This window comes from Callorhinus ursinus, unplaced genomic scaffold (genome assembly GCF_003265705.2).
Source record: "Callorhinus ursinus isolate GAN/ISIS: 27379988/994484 unplaced genomic scaffold, GSC_fseal_2.0 scaffold11, whole genome shotgun sequence".
NCBI classification, from domain to species: Eukaryota; Metazoa; Chordata; class Mammalia; order Carnivora; family Otariidae; genus Callorhinus; species Callorhinus ursinus.
In genome coordinates this window covers 52779965-52795248 of record NW_027397073.1, presented here as the reverse complement: position 1 = coordinate 52795248, position 15284 = coordinate 52779965, and the positions used below count along the sequence as shown (strand labels likewise).

The 15284-nt window shown below is 40.3% G+C and overlaps 1 long non-coding RNA gene across 3 annotated transcripts in view; it reads left to right on the top strand.

Moving 5' to 3' along the window:
• LOC112835364 (uncharacterized) overlaps positions 1 to 15284 on the top strand; it is a 68316-nt gene that overhangs the window by 27748 nt on the left and 25284 nt on the right. For all 3 annotated transcript variants that reach the window (XR_012380074.1, XR_012380075.1, XR_003211188.2), the window contains exon 2: positions 6502 to 6692. This is a non-coding gene — a long non-coding RNA (uncharacterized lncRNA). The remainder of the gene's footprint in view (positions 1 to 6501; positions 6693 to 15284) is intronic.

The following is a 15284-nucleotide window of genomic DNA, read 5'->3' as shown; positions in this document are numbered from 1 at the left end:
TGGGCATAAATCCTGGTCAGCCATTTACTTGCTGTGTGGCCTTGGGAGAGTTACTTAACCTCTCTGTGCCTTAGTTTCATTATTAGAAAAATAGGGACTGTGCTAATAGTCGTACCTTCCTTACAGAATTGTTGTGAAGATTAAATAAATCACTATTCATAAAGCACTTGAAACCATGAACCAGAGCTGTCTGATTTCAAAGCTCTTAACCACTCCATTAAGCTCTTCCACTCACTTATTCCACAGATATTTACTGAGAGCCTATTGCAGGGCTAGGCCCCATGCTAGGTGCTGTGGATGCTGTGGCGATTATAAGAAAGCCCCAAATCTTTCCCATCCTAAAACTTAAATATGAAAATTGTTCAGCCTCAATGTATTCAAAAAATAAAAATGAAAACTGGTAAATGCTAAAAGGCAATATCAACATAAGTTTACCAAAGTAATATTCTCAGGTACTATAAAGAAATGTGAAATTAGCATGGTTATTTTAGCCAAAAAATACATACAGAGGCATTTAAAGTCATAAAATTATTGGCATCATTTATTCCATGAATGTCAATGAAAAAATCCAAAATATAAAACCATATTTACGAAAGTGTTTAATTAGAGTATCATTTATTAAAGAAAAAGAAAAAAATCCAAAGAGTTTATCAACAGGGAAATTTTAAATAAATTATGATGTGATGCAGCCACTTACAGCATAGGTATATAAGAAAATCCCTCATAATAATTGTGTCAGGCAGCATAGTGATTCCCCAAAAACATCTACATCTGATCCCCACAATCTCTGACTCTGCTAGGTTACATGACAAGGGGTAGTTAAGGTGGCTAATCAGAGGACCAAAAACAGCGAGATTGTCCCGGATTATCCAGGTAGGCCTAACGTAACCACAAGGGTTGTTAAAAGTGGAAGGGGGGGCAGAAGGGTCAGCGTTAGTGATATGTTGTGAGAAATATTGGATTGGCCATAGCTGGCTTTGAAGATGAAAAAAGGGACCATTAGCCAAGGACTGTGGGCAGCCTCTAGAAGCTAGAAAAGGCAAGGAAATGGAAGGAAAAGGAAATGCCCTCAAGCTTCTAGAGAGGAATGTAGTAGCCCTGCCAGTCTTTTGATTTTAGCCCAGTGATACCCATTTTGGACTTCTGACCTCCAGAACTGTAAGATAATAAATTTGTGTTGTTTTAAGCTACAAAATTAGTGGCAATTTGTCACAACAGCAATAAGAAATTAATAATCTTGGGTGGAAAGGTGTCAAAAATTGCTCTATGCTCATAGGCTGTATCCCCACTGAGTTTTCTTTTCTTTTTTTTGAAGATTTTATTTATTTATTTAAGAGAGAGAGAGAGAGAGAGAGAGCGTGCGAGAGCACAAGTGGTGTGGAGGGGCAGTGGGAGAGGGAGAAGCAGACTCCTCACTGAGCAGGGAGCTTGACCCTGGGCTCATCCGATCCCAGGACCCATGACCTGAGCCGAGCCGAAGGCAGACGCTCAACCATCTGAGCCACCCAGGCGCCCTCCAACTGATTTTTCAAAGGCAGTGCAATTGTCCTTGATCTAAGCTGTGAGTCTTTTAACAGATGCTTGGAAGAAGGGAGATGGGGGCACGAACATAGCAGGCTCCTGGAATCCATTTGTATTTTCTGATAAATCCTCTAGTTTCCTTCCTTTACAGATAACTATCCTTAGTTTGTCAGATAATTTGGTTTTCAAATTCTGGCAGGCTTCAGACAACCAAATATATATACAACAATTTTGGATTTCCTTCTGGAAACAGAAAGGACATCTGTAAGGAAAGCTATATGATTTCTTCCCCCCTTTTCTTTCAGATGGCCCTCCTTCAGCTAAATCTGTCTTTACTGTAGCTCTTTTCCAAAGGCTAAAGATGTATCTAACAGCTTGAGTTTTTCCTACTAATGTCACAAATGCTGCAGTCCCAGTAGACAACAAACCTCAGTTTAACCAACAGTTCTGCTACCATGTGCCAAGAATGGCCAACTTCCTGGCCCAGAACAGTGGCACACTCAGCCTACCTCCAACCCCAACTAATTCCATATATAGGATTTGTTGCCTGCCACACTCCATGCCAAATTCTGTATAGATTAGGATTAACTAAAAACATGTACTAATTCAGGGGCACCTGGCTGGCTCAGTCAGAGCATGCAAGTCCTGATCTCGGGGTTGTGAGTTCCAGCCCCACATTGGGTGTAGAGATTACTTAAATAAAAACATTAAAAAAATAGTAATAAAAATAAAAACATTAATTCAAACTATCTTAAAAAAATTAAAAGAATCTACATGTTAATGATAGAGGTGGCATTACAAATCAGTATGAGGAAGATTTCTTTAATAGGATATCGATTTTTAGTAAATAATCTCTTTAATAAATCCTACTAAGACAACTGATTAGCCATATGGAAATTTAAAAAAACCAAAACTAGATAAGGCCCTACCTCATAGCATATACAAAAAGTGAATTCCAGGGCGCCTGGGTGGCTCAGTTGGTTAAGTGACTGCCTTCGGCTCAGGTCATGATCCTGGCGTCCCGGGATCGAGTCCCGCATCGGGCTCCCTGCTCAGCAGGGAGTCTGCTTCTCCCTCTGACCCTCTTCCCTCTCGTGCTCTCTATCTCTCATTTTCTCTCTTTCAAATAAATAAATAAAATCTTTAAAAAACAACAACAACAACAAAAAAAACAAAAAGTGAATTCCAGGTGAGCTAAAAACCTAAATGTAAAAAGCAAAATTTTTAAAATTTTGAACAAAATAGAGAAGAATTTCTTACTTGAGATATAAAAATCATAAACCATGAGGGAAAAAATTGATACATTTAATTAAATTAAAGCTTTAAAATTCTGTTCAACAAAAAGATGTATTTTAAAAGTAAAAAAATAAAATGAGTCATATGTGGGATAAGATCAGTTCAATATATTTAGCTTACAAAGAATCAGTACACAGAATACATTGAAAAACAAATCTCAGAAATTAATGAGAAAAAAACAAATAATGCAACAACAACAACAAAATGAGCAAAAGCCATGAATAAAGAATTCACAGATGGGAATGGAAGGAGGCCAGCTGGAGACTTGGCCGCCCCAGTGCAGTGGCTGATGAGCTAACCCAAGAACAGATGATGATGTCAAGAAGCTTTCTTCCTATTTGACAAAGATGACCATGACCCATCACAACAGAGGAAGTTGGACCTGTCATGAGGTCACTGGGTCAGAACCCAACAAAAGCCGATTTGCAGGATATGATCAACAAAGTGGACGTTACCAATGGAGCATCTTCCGACTCTGTTTTTAAAACCTTCTGAACCATGACTTGGAGCTGTGGACTTCAGCATGACCATCAACACTGCTATTTAAAAAATTTCAATTTACATCCATTCCAAATTGTAAATGCTAGTCTTTTTTTTCCCCAATAAAAGGACTATTAACTTAAAAAAAAAAAGAATTCACAGATGAGGAAACCTACATACTGATAAACATGAGAAAATTCTCATCCTCATGGTAATCAGGGAAATGCAAATTTAAAACACAAGATCCTGTTTTATGCTCATGGAATTGACAACTGTTGGTGAGGGTGTGGAGCCACTAGAACTGTTGGTGAGGGTGTGGAGCCACTAGAACTCTCATCTACTCTTGGTAGGAGTACAACTTTGTAAGACCAGAGTGTGGTAGGGGTCCAGGTTGAGGTTGGGCATAAACTATGGCAGGCACAGTGATTCTTAGCTTAGCTCAGGCTGGCTTCCCTCAGCATTGTGACATGAATGGTGGTGGAAACTGGGGTTTTGTGCTTCCATTTAAAAATCAAATGGTTGGAAATGGTACCAAGAAGAGAGAAGAGACCTCTCTTTCCCATTGTCTGTAAGTGTGGAGGTGAGCTCTGCTTGGCCCTGCTTGAATCACATGCCTTCTCTAGGTATGTTCCCAAGGACAGGGGGTTACTATTATCAGCTCAGTCAGTCAGAGTCATGTATCTGCTCCTTTGACCAGACAGGGATATTACGCTTTATGCTTGACAGTTACATGCAGACCACCCAGAATAAGGGAGGGGCAGACTCTCAGAGGGAAAAGAGGGTTTAGGCAAATTCAAACCACAGATGTCCACTGTAGGATCAAACTGAGCATGCTGTTTTGTGGTCTTTTTTCCTTTACCCACAATTACTAATATTACATAAACATTTCTCAGGGAGGGATTTATTTTTAATTTTTTTTTTTAATTGAGCTTGTCAAGAAAGAAAAACTTCTCCTCTACCCATTTAGGTTCAGTAAGTAGAGACCTTTGATTTAAACCAACAAAAGACAGATTAATAGGGGAAAGGCATATAATTTTAATTAATATTCACATACACAGGCGTTCAGAGAAAAACAAGGAAACTCCAAGAAGTGATTAGATACAGGATTTATATTCCCTTTTAAGAAAGGAAAGAGGCTTTGGGCTTCCAGGGATGATAAATCATGGGGGAGTGATGAGCAAATATATGGGGCAAATAACGGAAGATACAGGTTATTTTTAGTAAGGCATGTTTGCACAGACTCATCTCGGTGCCAACCCCCCATCCACAGTGATAAGAGTCACTCTCTTTCTGGTGGAGGGGAGGGGAGACACGTTCACAAAGGGAAATGTATGTCCTGCTTTATGCAGATAAGGGGAGGGCAAGAACTCTTCCTGCATCTGTTGATTCTCAGTTGCCTTTAGCTAAAAATAATCCCTATGCCAAAGTGGCATATTTTGGGGTGGCGTATTCTGATCCCTTTTGAGGTATAATTTACAGATAGTAGAATTCACCCTTTCTGGTATTTAGTTCTATGAGTTTTGACAAACAAATTCAGTGGTAACCACCATCACAATCAAAGTATAATTTAGTGACATGATGCGGTCTTGTGGACTCAGCAGATCCAGGCTGATGGCCCCCTTTACAATCACCATTACTGGTGGCTGGGCTACCCTGCCTGGAGCACATCCCCACTCCTGGGGTCACCTGGTGAGCAGTGAGGTGCCGGGACTGATTGCCCCAGAATGATCACACCAAGTGAAAAGAGAAGGCTCCTTCAAAGGCATGGAGGGCTGGACAGAGGAAAGTTACAGCTTCCGTGACAGTGTCCAAGGAAACAGATTTAATGTAAGTAAACTCATGGACTTGAACAGGGCCCTTCTGATATCTGGGATCAGGGCCAAAATGCGCATAGCACCTCTCGCTTCCTAACAGCCCTGAGCCTGGCCTGCATTCCCCAACCCCAGAAGGTATGGTGATTCAGGGGTCCCACCGTCACCCAGCTCTCTGAGGGGTTGGGCGGTGAGAGTCTACCCTGTGCAGAGCGAGGGTGCAGGCAGCACCAGGAAAGCCCCATAAGAAAGTTTAATTGTGGGACACCTGGGTGGTTCATTCGGTTAAGCGTCTGCCTTTGGCTGGGGTCCTGATCCCAGGGTCCTGGGATCAAGCCCTGCATCGGGCTCTCCGCTCAACGGGAAGCCTGCTTCTCCCTCTGCCCCTCCCCCTGCTTGTAGGCTTGTGTGCTGGCTCATTCTCTCTCTCTCACAAAAAATAAATAAAAATAAAACCTTAAAAAGAAAAAAAGAAAGTTTAATTGCTGTGTCCCCAAGGAGGGCTTTGAGGGATAAAGAAAGAGCCTGGCCATGGACAGGGAGGCAGGCTTTTAGGTAGGTTTCCTGGACAGCAGCTGATGGCAGTGACCCTGCTATGTGGATTAAAACTCCAGTACAAAGTAGCACCCAGTTTGTCCAAAAAAAGTTTCCTGGAAGCTGGATGTCCAGTGGTGTGTCCAACTTCAGACAATGTCATCAGGATGCCTTTTTTTTTTTCATTGCCTCCTGTTTGGGGCTCCTTTCTTCAGAGTCTCCTCATGTGGCTCGGAAGATGACTGTCCATATCCTCCAAATCACTCTCTCGCAGTTTGCTGGCCAGAGCCCCAGACAAGCCCCATTCCAGCTCACTTAAGTACCTTCCGCTGAACGAGGTCTGAGTGTCTAAAGCAGGCTTGCTCAACACATATGGCAGAAGGTGGTGGCTGAAACCAATACAAATTAAAGCAATAGTCTAGAACAATAAGAGGCATTGTTCGTAATTATTGAAATGGTTATTTCAGTAATACTAAGAATAACTGAAATAATTATTTCAATAATAATAATATATTGAGTTCTTAATAAGCACCAAGCGCTGTCCTTTACAAAGATTCTCTCCTTTAATCCCCACAGTCCATTAGGTAGGTACTATACCCATTTCACAGGTGACAAAACTGTCCTCCCCTCCAAGTTTTGTATCTCTAATGCCTGTAGGGCCGTCAGATGCAATGGCTCTCTCACTTGTGTGTGGCAATCAGTTCTTACTTTCCAATCCCACTTCTAGCACTGAAGTGTCTATTTCATAATATATCCTGGCCATTGTCCCTAGATCTAGAAGACACTCAACTGCAGCCCTCTCCCAGGGGAGTCGCTTTTGCACCAAACTTATGAGTTGACTTGTGAATTTTTGTTTCAGACGCTGACCTTTTAATAACCTTGTCTTCAAACTCTACGCATATCAAGAAGCTGGTGCTAAAGATAAGACTGAGCCTTCTCCACAGAAGTGAGAGAGAGGGACATCTCAACAACTGGCTATCCTGTAATGGGCTCTAATGGAAGTGTGCCGCTCGGGAGGGAAGGACCTCATTCTGCAGAGGAAATCAGAAAGTAAGATTCATTAAGCTACATAGAGATTTGATCTGTTTGTTCAATGTGGTATACCCCACTCCTTAAACGGTGCCTAACATGTGGGAGAGATCTGTCAAAAACTGAACAAAGCAAGTGGTATTTGACTTGACTCTTGACCAATGAGTACTGTCCCGGCAAGATCAGCATTTGCAAAGGCACAACAGGATGAAGAATTTGCTGCTCTTGAGATATCTGATGTGGTTCCCTGTCCTTAGCCCCCGACAGAAAAATCCTGTCTTTAAAAGGTGATCTCTGGCAGTAGTATGGACTACAGAAATTAGTTCTTCAGGAAGTTAGTAAAAATAATTGTTGGAATAACTTCTGAAATACTCTCTGATTTAGACCTTCACGATGTTCATCAAATATTTCTTGCATTCCACCTTTCAGACACATGGTAGGATTGCAATTCTTCACTCCCGCTGAAGTTTAGGTGTGGCCATGTGACTTTCTTTGCCCCCCTCAAATGTTAAAAGGAACATAATGGAAACTTTAAGAGTCCCTACTCTGCTCAGCGGATGTGTAGTATAAGCAAGAAATGAGCCTTTGTGTTATAAGCCACCACACCTTCACATTCCATTGGTTTAGTGAATCTTCACCAAAGCCCTATGAGGAAGGTAGTGTTCCAATTTTCCAGATAAGGAAAATGACGCTTGTTCATAGCCAACACACCTCTGGACCTGTGTTCTCCACTATGACGGCCACCAGCCGTTTGAGGTCGTGAGAGCACTTGAAATGTGGCAGGTCCAAACTGAGATGTGCTATAAGGGTAAAATACATACCAGATTCAAAATGGTATGAAAGAAAGAATGGAAAATGTCTCATTAGTAGTTTATATTGGGTACATGATGAAATAATATTTTATTATTTATTTTTAAGATATTTTCTTTTCTTTCTTTCATTTTATTTTTTTAGAGAAAGAGAGTGAACAATCGGGGGACACGCAGAGGGAGAGGAAAAGAGAGAATCTTAAGCAGACTCCATACCCAGTGCAGAGCCCAATGCGGGGCTCGATCTCACAACCCTAACATCATGACCTGAGCCGAAATCAAGTCATTCGCTTTCAGACTGGCTTAACTGACTGAGCCACCCAGGTGCCCCAGGATTTTTTATTTTCGATTAATCTCTACACCCAACATGGGGTTTAAACCCACAACCCCAAGATTAAGAGTTGCATGCTCCACCAACTGAGCCAGCCAGGCACCCCTATGAAATAATATTTTAGACACATTGGGTTAAATAAAATATGTTATTAAAATTATTTTCAGGGTGCCTAGATGGCTCAGTCAGTTAAGCCTCCGACCCTTGGTTTTGGCTCAGGTCATGATCTCAGGGCCCTGCGTCAGGCTCCCGGCTCTGCTCTGGGTCTGATCAAGATTCTTTCCCCTCCCTCCCCCCTCCTCCTCTGCTCCTCCCCTTGCTCACCCTCATGCACTCACTCTCTCTCTCTCAAATAAATAAATAAAATCTTAAAAAAAAATTGGTTTCACCTTTTTATTTTTACCTTTTTCTTTCAATTTTTTGTTTAAACTCCAGCTAGTTAACATAGAGTGCAATATTAGTTTCTTTTTTATTTTTATTTTTTTTTTAAATAGAGCTACTAAAAAATTTAAAACTACATAGGTAGCTTGTGTTAGTAGCTTGCACTAAATTTCTTGTGGATCCTACTGGTTCAAAGGTTTCAGATTAAGGAAGCAGAGACTAGTTCTGGTGGCTCTAAATTCAGCATTCTCTCTGGTATACCTCCCTTCCCGTCCGGAGTGGTTTTATTTGGTGAAGGCGGTCTGACTGACAGTCATCTACTGTCCATTATTATTTACAATCCATTTATTCATGGATTCATACAACAAATATTTATTGATATATGAGGACTGTTGATACATGCAAAGCATGTAGGAGAGTGGTATGATTTCACTCTGCCCAGAGCTCCTAGTCCTGCTGAGGACAGAAGTCTTGTGCTTGGAAAACTGATAAATGGCCAAGTTGGAAGGTAAATGAGATGCTAAAATAGGAATGCTGTTCAGGAAGGGAAATATGAACTGGGTTGGAGTAATAAAAAAAAAAAAAGGCCTGTTTAAAGACCATCCTGCCAGCTTTAAAGCCAATGTGCCCCATGAATTTTCCTAAATAACCATAACCTAGGGAAACTAAGAAAGTCTGGTTATTCCATTTCTTCTGCTCCTCTGCTTGTTGATACTTTAAAAAGAATTCAGCCTGTGCACTTTATTTATTTATTATTTACTTTTATTATTGAAGTATAGTTGACATACAGTATTACATATTAGTTTCAGGTGCACAACATAAAGATTCAACAATTCTATACATCACTCAATGCTCACAGTCTGTGCAATTGAGATGCAAGTCCTTACCATTGGGGGAAAAAACCCACTAAGAATTCTGCTTCATATTGTCCCAATTAGACTGATGGAAATAACAAGATTGATGCCATATGTCATAAGTGAAAATAACTGGACAATTCTAAATTTTCATTCTTTTTTTTTTTTTTTGCGAGAGAGAGAATTCGAGCATAGCGGGGGTGGGGGGCAGAGGGAGAGGGAGAAGCAGGCTCCCCTCTGAGCAGGGAGCCCAGTGCAGGATTCAATCCCAGGACCCTGGGCTCATAACCTGAGCCAAAGGCAGATGCTTAACCGACTGAGCCAACCAGGTGCCCCCTAAATTTTCATTCTTAAATGATTAATTACTGAAGGAAATATTAAATCTAAAATGTGAACTGATAAACAATGATCACATTTTCGCTTCTTAACAATTGGATGCTCACATCAAACCCTTTGATTTTTATATGTCTTTTAATTCAACCTTGTATATAATAAACTATTTTCTTTATCTTTTATAAGCCAAGTACCCTCTGCCAGTGATTTCCACAGTGTGATCTACAGTCAGTATCGTCAATTGTCAATATTGGAGATAAACCTGCCTCAGCCCAGAGTCGGAGTTTCAGGGAGTGTGGCCTGAGGATCTCTTTTTTTTCTGGGCCGTTCCTATGCACCGTAAAGTTGGAGAGGCACTGTGGCTAGTCGCCTATGAACAACTTGCTATCTTGACTTCTCCTCGACAAGATCAAAGGGCAGGAGGGGTGAGGGCTAGAAAACACTTTGCGAGGCCTCCAACTGTCAAGGGGAGTGGAGAGGATTATTCATAACCCCTTGCTGCCAAGAAATCTGGAACTTCCGACGCTCTGGGCTAATGCATCTTGCATGAGTTATTTAGCATGCGGGAAACCCCCCCATCCATGGTGCCAGTGGCACAAAGCGTCTTGGCACCTTAAAGAAAACAAAGTTGGGAGTTTTTCAGGTTACCCAGGGACTTCTGACTTCCTGCTTTGTTATCTGAAAGTAGGCACAATGATTATACCCCTTTCCTTCTTCAAGGTGGGTGACTGTACCTAATAATTTTTCTTAATGGCAAAAATAAAATAGTAGTTTGAAGAGACATACTGAGCAAGTAGCTCAGGAAAATGGATCTGCTGAAAGACCATTCCTCCTTGGCAAGAACAGAGCAGCCTAGAAAGGTGTAATACCTCATTTCCTTGTAAGAACCATCCTCTGTTCTTTCAGGGTTAACAGTCTCCTTGCATCCCAGATGTAGCTTGGGTTCTCTTTCATTTGGGGCATTGATTGGGTCTGGATACTTTTATTTTTTAACTTTTTGTTCTGAATTAATTTTAGACTCACAAGAAGTTGCAAAAATAGTACAGTGAATTCCTGTGTCCTTCTCATCCAGCTTCCCTCAATGATAACATCTTATATAACCACTGAGTATTATCAAAACCAGGAAACTGAAATTTGTACAATGTTATTAATTATACTACAAACTTGGCCTTTTTTAGTGTGTGGTTATCTGGTCAAGATGGCTCGGGAGCATCTTGTCCTACAAGACACCCTAGATATGTACCCAGCACACAACATGAAACACTAGCTTCACTTCAAACTCCACAAACATTCACAAGAGCAGCTAAGCGCCCCGTGGAAGGTAGCAACATTTTATTTTTTGTAAGAATTAGCCATGACATCTCTGCATAGCAGTAGTGTTTGGTTCGAGTTTTCTGAGGGATGCAAACAAGTTCCAAAGAGCCAGCTGTTTATTAAACTAGTTTTTTTATGCTGCATTTTGCCTTGTACACTTAATAAATACAAGTCCTTACATTTCTATAGAGTTTTAGATTTACAAAACCTTTACACATAGCTTACTGTATTTATCTCTTGCAATCAATCCAGGACGTTAGGATCCACACTATAATTTATATTTTATAGGTTAGGAAACTGAGTGTCAGAGAGGTTAAAAGACTTGGACCCATGCCTAGATTCTGGGGATCACTTCATTCTAATGCCTCTCTTATTTTTACTACTCTCCAAATATTTTGTTGTTGTTTTAACTTTTTTACTGTGCATTTTAATGTATCAAATAATTCTATAAGGTTTATCGTGAAAAAAAGAACAGTCCCAAGCACGGCCCTTGCTCCCCTGCCCTGGCTAACAATCTCCAGAAGGAACCACTTGAACTTTTAGCTACAACTTTTGGTCCTTATCTTCCCATCTCTGATAACATTCTTATACCACTGTTTCTTGATTTTTCACTTTTAAGCATTATCTACTGATTTCCCACATTGGAAGGTGAGGACTTTATTTTCTGTCATTAACTTTTCCACTGCTCCCATCTCATATACATATTACTTGACCACCCCCCAACACAATCCGGATATATCACAATTTGGGGTATGTTGGGATTTGGGGATTTCTTTATGTGACTATAAATGCTAGTCACTGCTGACTAGCTGAGTCATATACACTGTGCTTCCTCCTCAACTTTATATTTTCCCTGAAGTTAGTAATTGTCAAGATTTTTTCTTTTGCTTATTGTTCTAAGCAACTTACCATATCTAATCTATTTCTATAATTTTCCCTGTGGCCTGAATCTCCTGTCAATAAAACTGATTTTCTATCAGTGTCATCTGTTTGGAATTGTCTCTCCCCAACTGTTTTGACCTGCTCCTCAGAGAGGCTGGTTACTCTCTAGGCTCAAAATAAAGCTGTCGTCCTGTATTTCCTTCACCTTTTTCGTAGGGACTCCTTTTACGACTCTCTTTGGCTGGATTGCCTGAATTCTTTCTAGGTTTATTCACTCATTTTGGTGGAGTACCTCCTCTGATATCTTCCTCTAATATCTTACAAGCGTAGTTGGAGATACATTTTTTGAGATTTTGCGTGTCTGGAGACTTCTTTATTCTAGTCTCATATTTGATAATTTGGCTGGAGATAGAAATTTAAATCTAAATCTCATTTTCCTGAGAATTTTTACATTATTTTATTTTCCTTGTTTACGGTGTAGTCATTAAGAAGTCTAGAGTCGTTTTAATACCTGCTTCTTTATAAGCAATCTGTTTTTTCCTTTTGGAAGTTTTCAAGGTATCTTTTCCCTCTCATTTTACGGTGATGTTCCTTTGAGTATTACAATTTTCATCCATTGTGCTGGACACTTGGTGAGCCCTTTCCACCTGAAAACTTTTGTATGTTGGTTCTAGGAAATGTTCTTGAATTATTTCTTTATTGTTTTCTCCTTCCATTTGGTCTGTTCTCTCTTCTTTCTCAAATTTCTTACATTCATTTGCTGGACTTTCTGTATTCAGTCTCCAATTTTTTTATCTTTTCTCTTTTATTTTTCCTTCTCTGCATCTTCTTTACCCCCTTATTTTCTGAGAGATTTCTTAAGTCTTCCATCTCCTCCAGTGAGTGTTATTTTTTTTTTAATGTTCTTCATTGATATCAATGTGCACCTTTTTTCACATTTTAAAGCCTCTAAATTCAGGATTTAATTAATAACTGATGGCCCATTACAATGACTGTTGTCCAGGCAGGTGTCATGGCATCGTTGTCCCTGCCTATGCCTTTACAAACTTGTCATCTCACATGAGTTATAAGCATTGTTGATACCACAACATGTCAAGATATGTAGTTAGAGGGGCACCTGAGTGGCTCAGTCGTTAAGTCTCTGCCTTCGGCTCAGGTCATGATCCCAGGGTTCTGGGAGCAAGCCCCACTCAGGGAGCCTGCTTCTCCCTCTCCCACTCCCCCTGCTTGTGTTCCCTCTCTTGCTGTGTCTCTCTCTGTCAAATAAATAAATAAAATCTTTAAAAAAGAAAAAAAAGAAATGTAGCTGGAGGCAAGAAAAATGCCAAATGCCTTGGAATAAATGAAAGAACTTCCAAAGCAACAAGCAGCTGGCGTGACCAACTTGTACCTTGTGCAAGATCATCACTGAAGCGTCGAACCTCAATTGGTCAGAATTTTCTACTGACTTTGAAGAGAAGTGCGTGACATCCAGTGATGTACAATTCAATTGAGAGAAGGTGAAACTACAGTATAAGTGAAAATAGTGCTAGATTTAAAATTTGAAGAATGGGTATCAGTAGCTTAGGAAAAAAAATCCCTAAGATTCTAGTGGAGTAATTGGCTAAGAAATGATGCATAATCTGGGGCACCTGGGTGGCACAATCAGTCAAGCCTCCGACTCTTGGTTTCAGCTCAGGTCATGATCTCAGGGTCATAAGATCCAGCCCTATGTCCAGCCCCATATCAGGCTCTGCACTCAGCGCAGAGTCTGCTTAGAGTTTCTCTCTGCCCCTCCTCCTCAAATAAACAAATAGATCTTTAATAAAAGATGCATAATTTGTACTCTAGTGGCACAAAAAAATTCAATGAAGGAGAAAAGATGTCAGTGATTCTGAGTTGAGAAGTGGTTTCAGAAGATTCAGACTCTGAATGTGAAGATGTTTAGGAAGTAATACATTTTTCTTATATTTTCATACACGCACACAATGGTGATGAGGTATAATGCATCTGTCTCTAAGCCATATTAAAAATTCTTCAGTAGGTAAAAATAAAAATTGTGCATTTTAAAATATCGTACAAAAAATGATATGTCTTATGGTTGATGCTATCTTAAGAGAGTGGGTATTTTTTATTTCTAAGAGTTAGGTTTTTTCTGAAATTTTTTTGGTGACATCCTGTTCTTGTTTCATGGTTAAAATGTTTGATCATCACTGTGAGGACATTAATGACTGTTTTTTTAAGTTTTCATTTAAATGTATAGTCTGGGTTTCCTCTGAATCTCCCCCCCCCACACTCTTATTTATTTAGCACCTCATTTTTCATATAAGTAATTCCCCCTCAGATGTCTGATAACAAAAATTTAGTACTAATAAGCTATTTGGACTCTCTGTAAACTAGAGTAAGTCTTGGGCTTTCCTAAAGGCTGAGGACCTTTTCTTCAATGAGGATCATTCATTGCTTCAGAATTCTTTAGGTATTTTCTCTTGAGTTGTTCCCTGCCTGGGAGGTTTATGCCTGACAGTCAGCATTTAGGAAGCAACTTTGGTCCTCTGACAAGGTGGGGGAGGGTATTCATCCAGCTGAAGGTTTGGGGAGGGGGCTTAGGTTGTGACCCTCCTGTCTTCATTATCTCCTGTATTCTCAGACTGGGGCAGCCATTTTCCCTCTCTGGAAAACTCTACTCTTCCTTTTATGGAGGGCTAAGTCAGTTCATTCTTCTGCTTTCTGCCTCCCCAAATTTTGTGGCTATTGTCCTCTCTCTTACTCTCTTTCTTCTACAGGTTTATGGCTTTTGTTTGTCCCTTTGCCACAATTTCAGTTGTATTTCCGGAAGGAGAAGCAGTAAATGTGTGTGTTCTGTCTTTAAACTGAATCTCTCCATATTCTCCTGCCTATCTGGAATATTTTCAAAATAAGTTATATAATTTTCTTTAATGTTAATATTTCTAGATGTTTCTTTTCTTTTTTTTACCTCCTTACTTTATACTCTCAAAACCATAATCATTTTGTTTTGTTTTGTTTAAAGCAGAGAAAATAATTTAATTTAGGAAAGAGGAGAAGGAGATGGAAGGGAACGTGACTTTAAGTGGTATTTTATTTAATTCCCACAAAACCCAGCAAGACAGGCACAAGCGTCCTGTTCCATGGAAGAGAAAGGTCAGGGAGGTTACATACCTGCCTCAGAGTTTCATTAGGCGGATCCTGAAGTAACTCTCAAATTTTGACTCTGATTCTCATTGCTCTTCTGTCACTCTATGCTGAAAAAGACGAGAACTATTAGAAGCACCATGTCAAATGTCTTTGGTATCTGAGACAATATTCTTCATGCCACATTCTAGATCCTTCCATTCATTTCACAGCTATGGCAGAACACATTCTCTTCTTCCTATACCCTCAACCAGAGGCAACTCCCATAGCATTTTACCAGCCCCTAGCTCCCTTCAACCCCTGACACCAACCAACTAGTTGTAGATCACCAATCTTGGTCAAGACTCTTTATGATGGAAACCTTTTTTGGTTTTGTTTCCCCACTAAGAAATGGAAGTGTTGATATATAGACGTTTCCAGTGATCAACACAGGTGAAAGCCTGCCCTGACTGGTAAGCCTAAAAGGGAGTCATTCATTCTGATTATCAATGTCAAAGTGAGCCGGGTCAGTGGGGCCTGGAGCCAGACTATCCTCACGAGTTCAGATGGGAGCAGAGTATGACAAAGGCTGGGCCTGAGG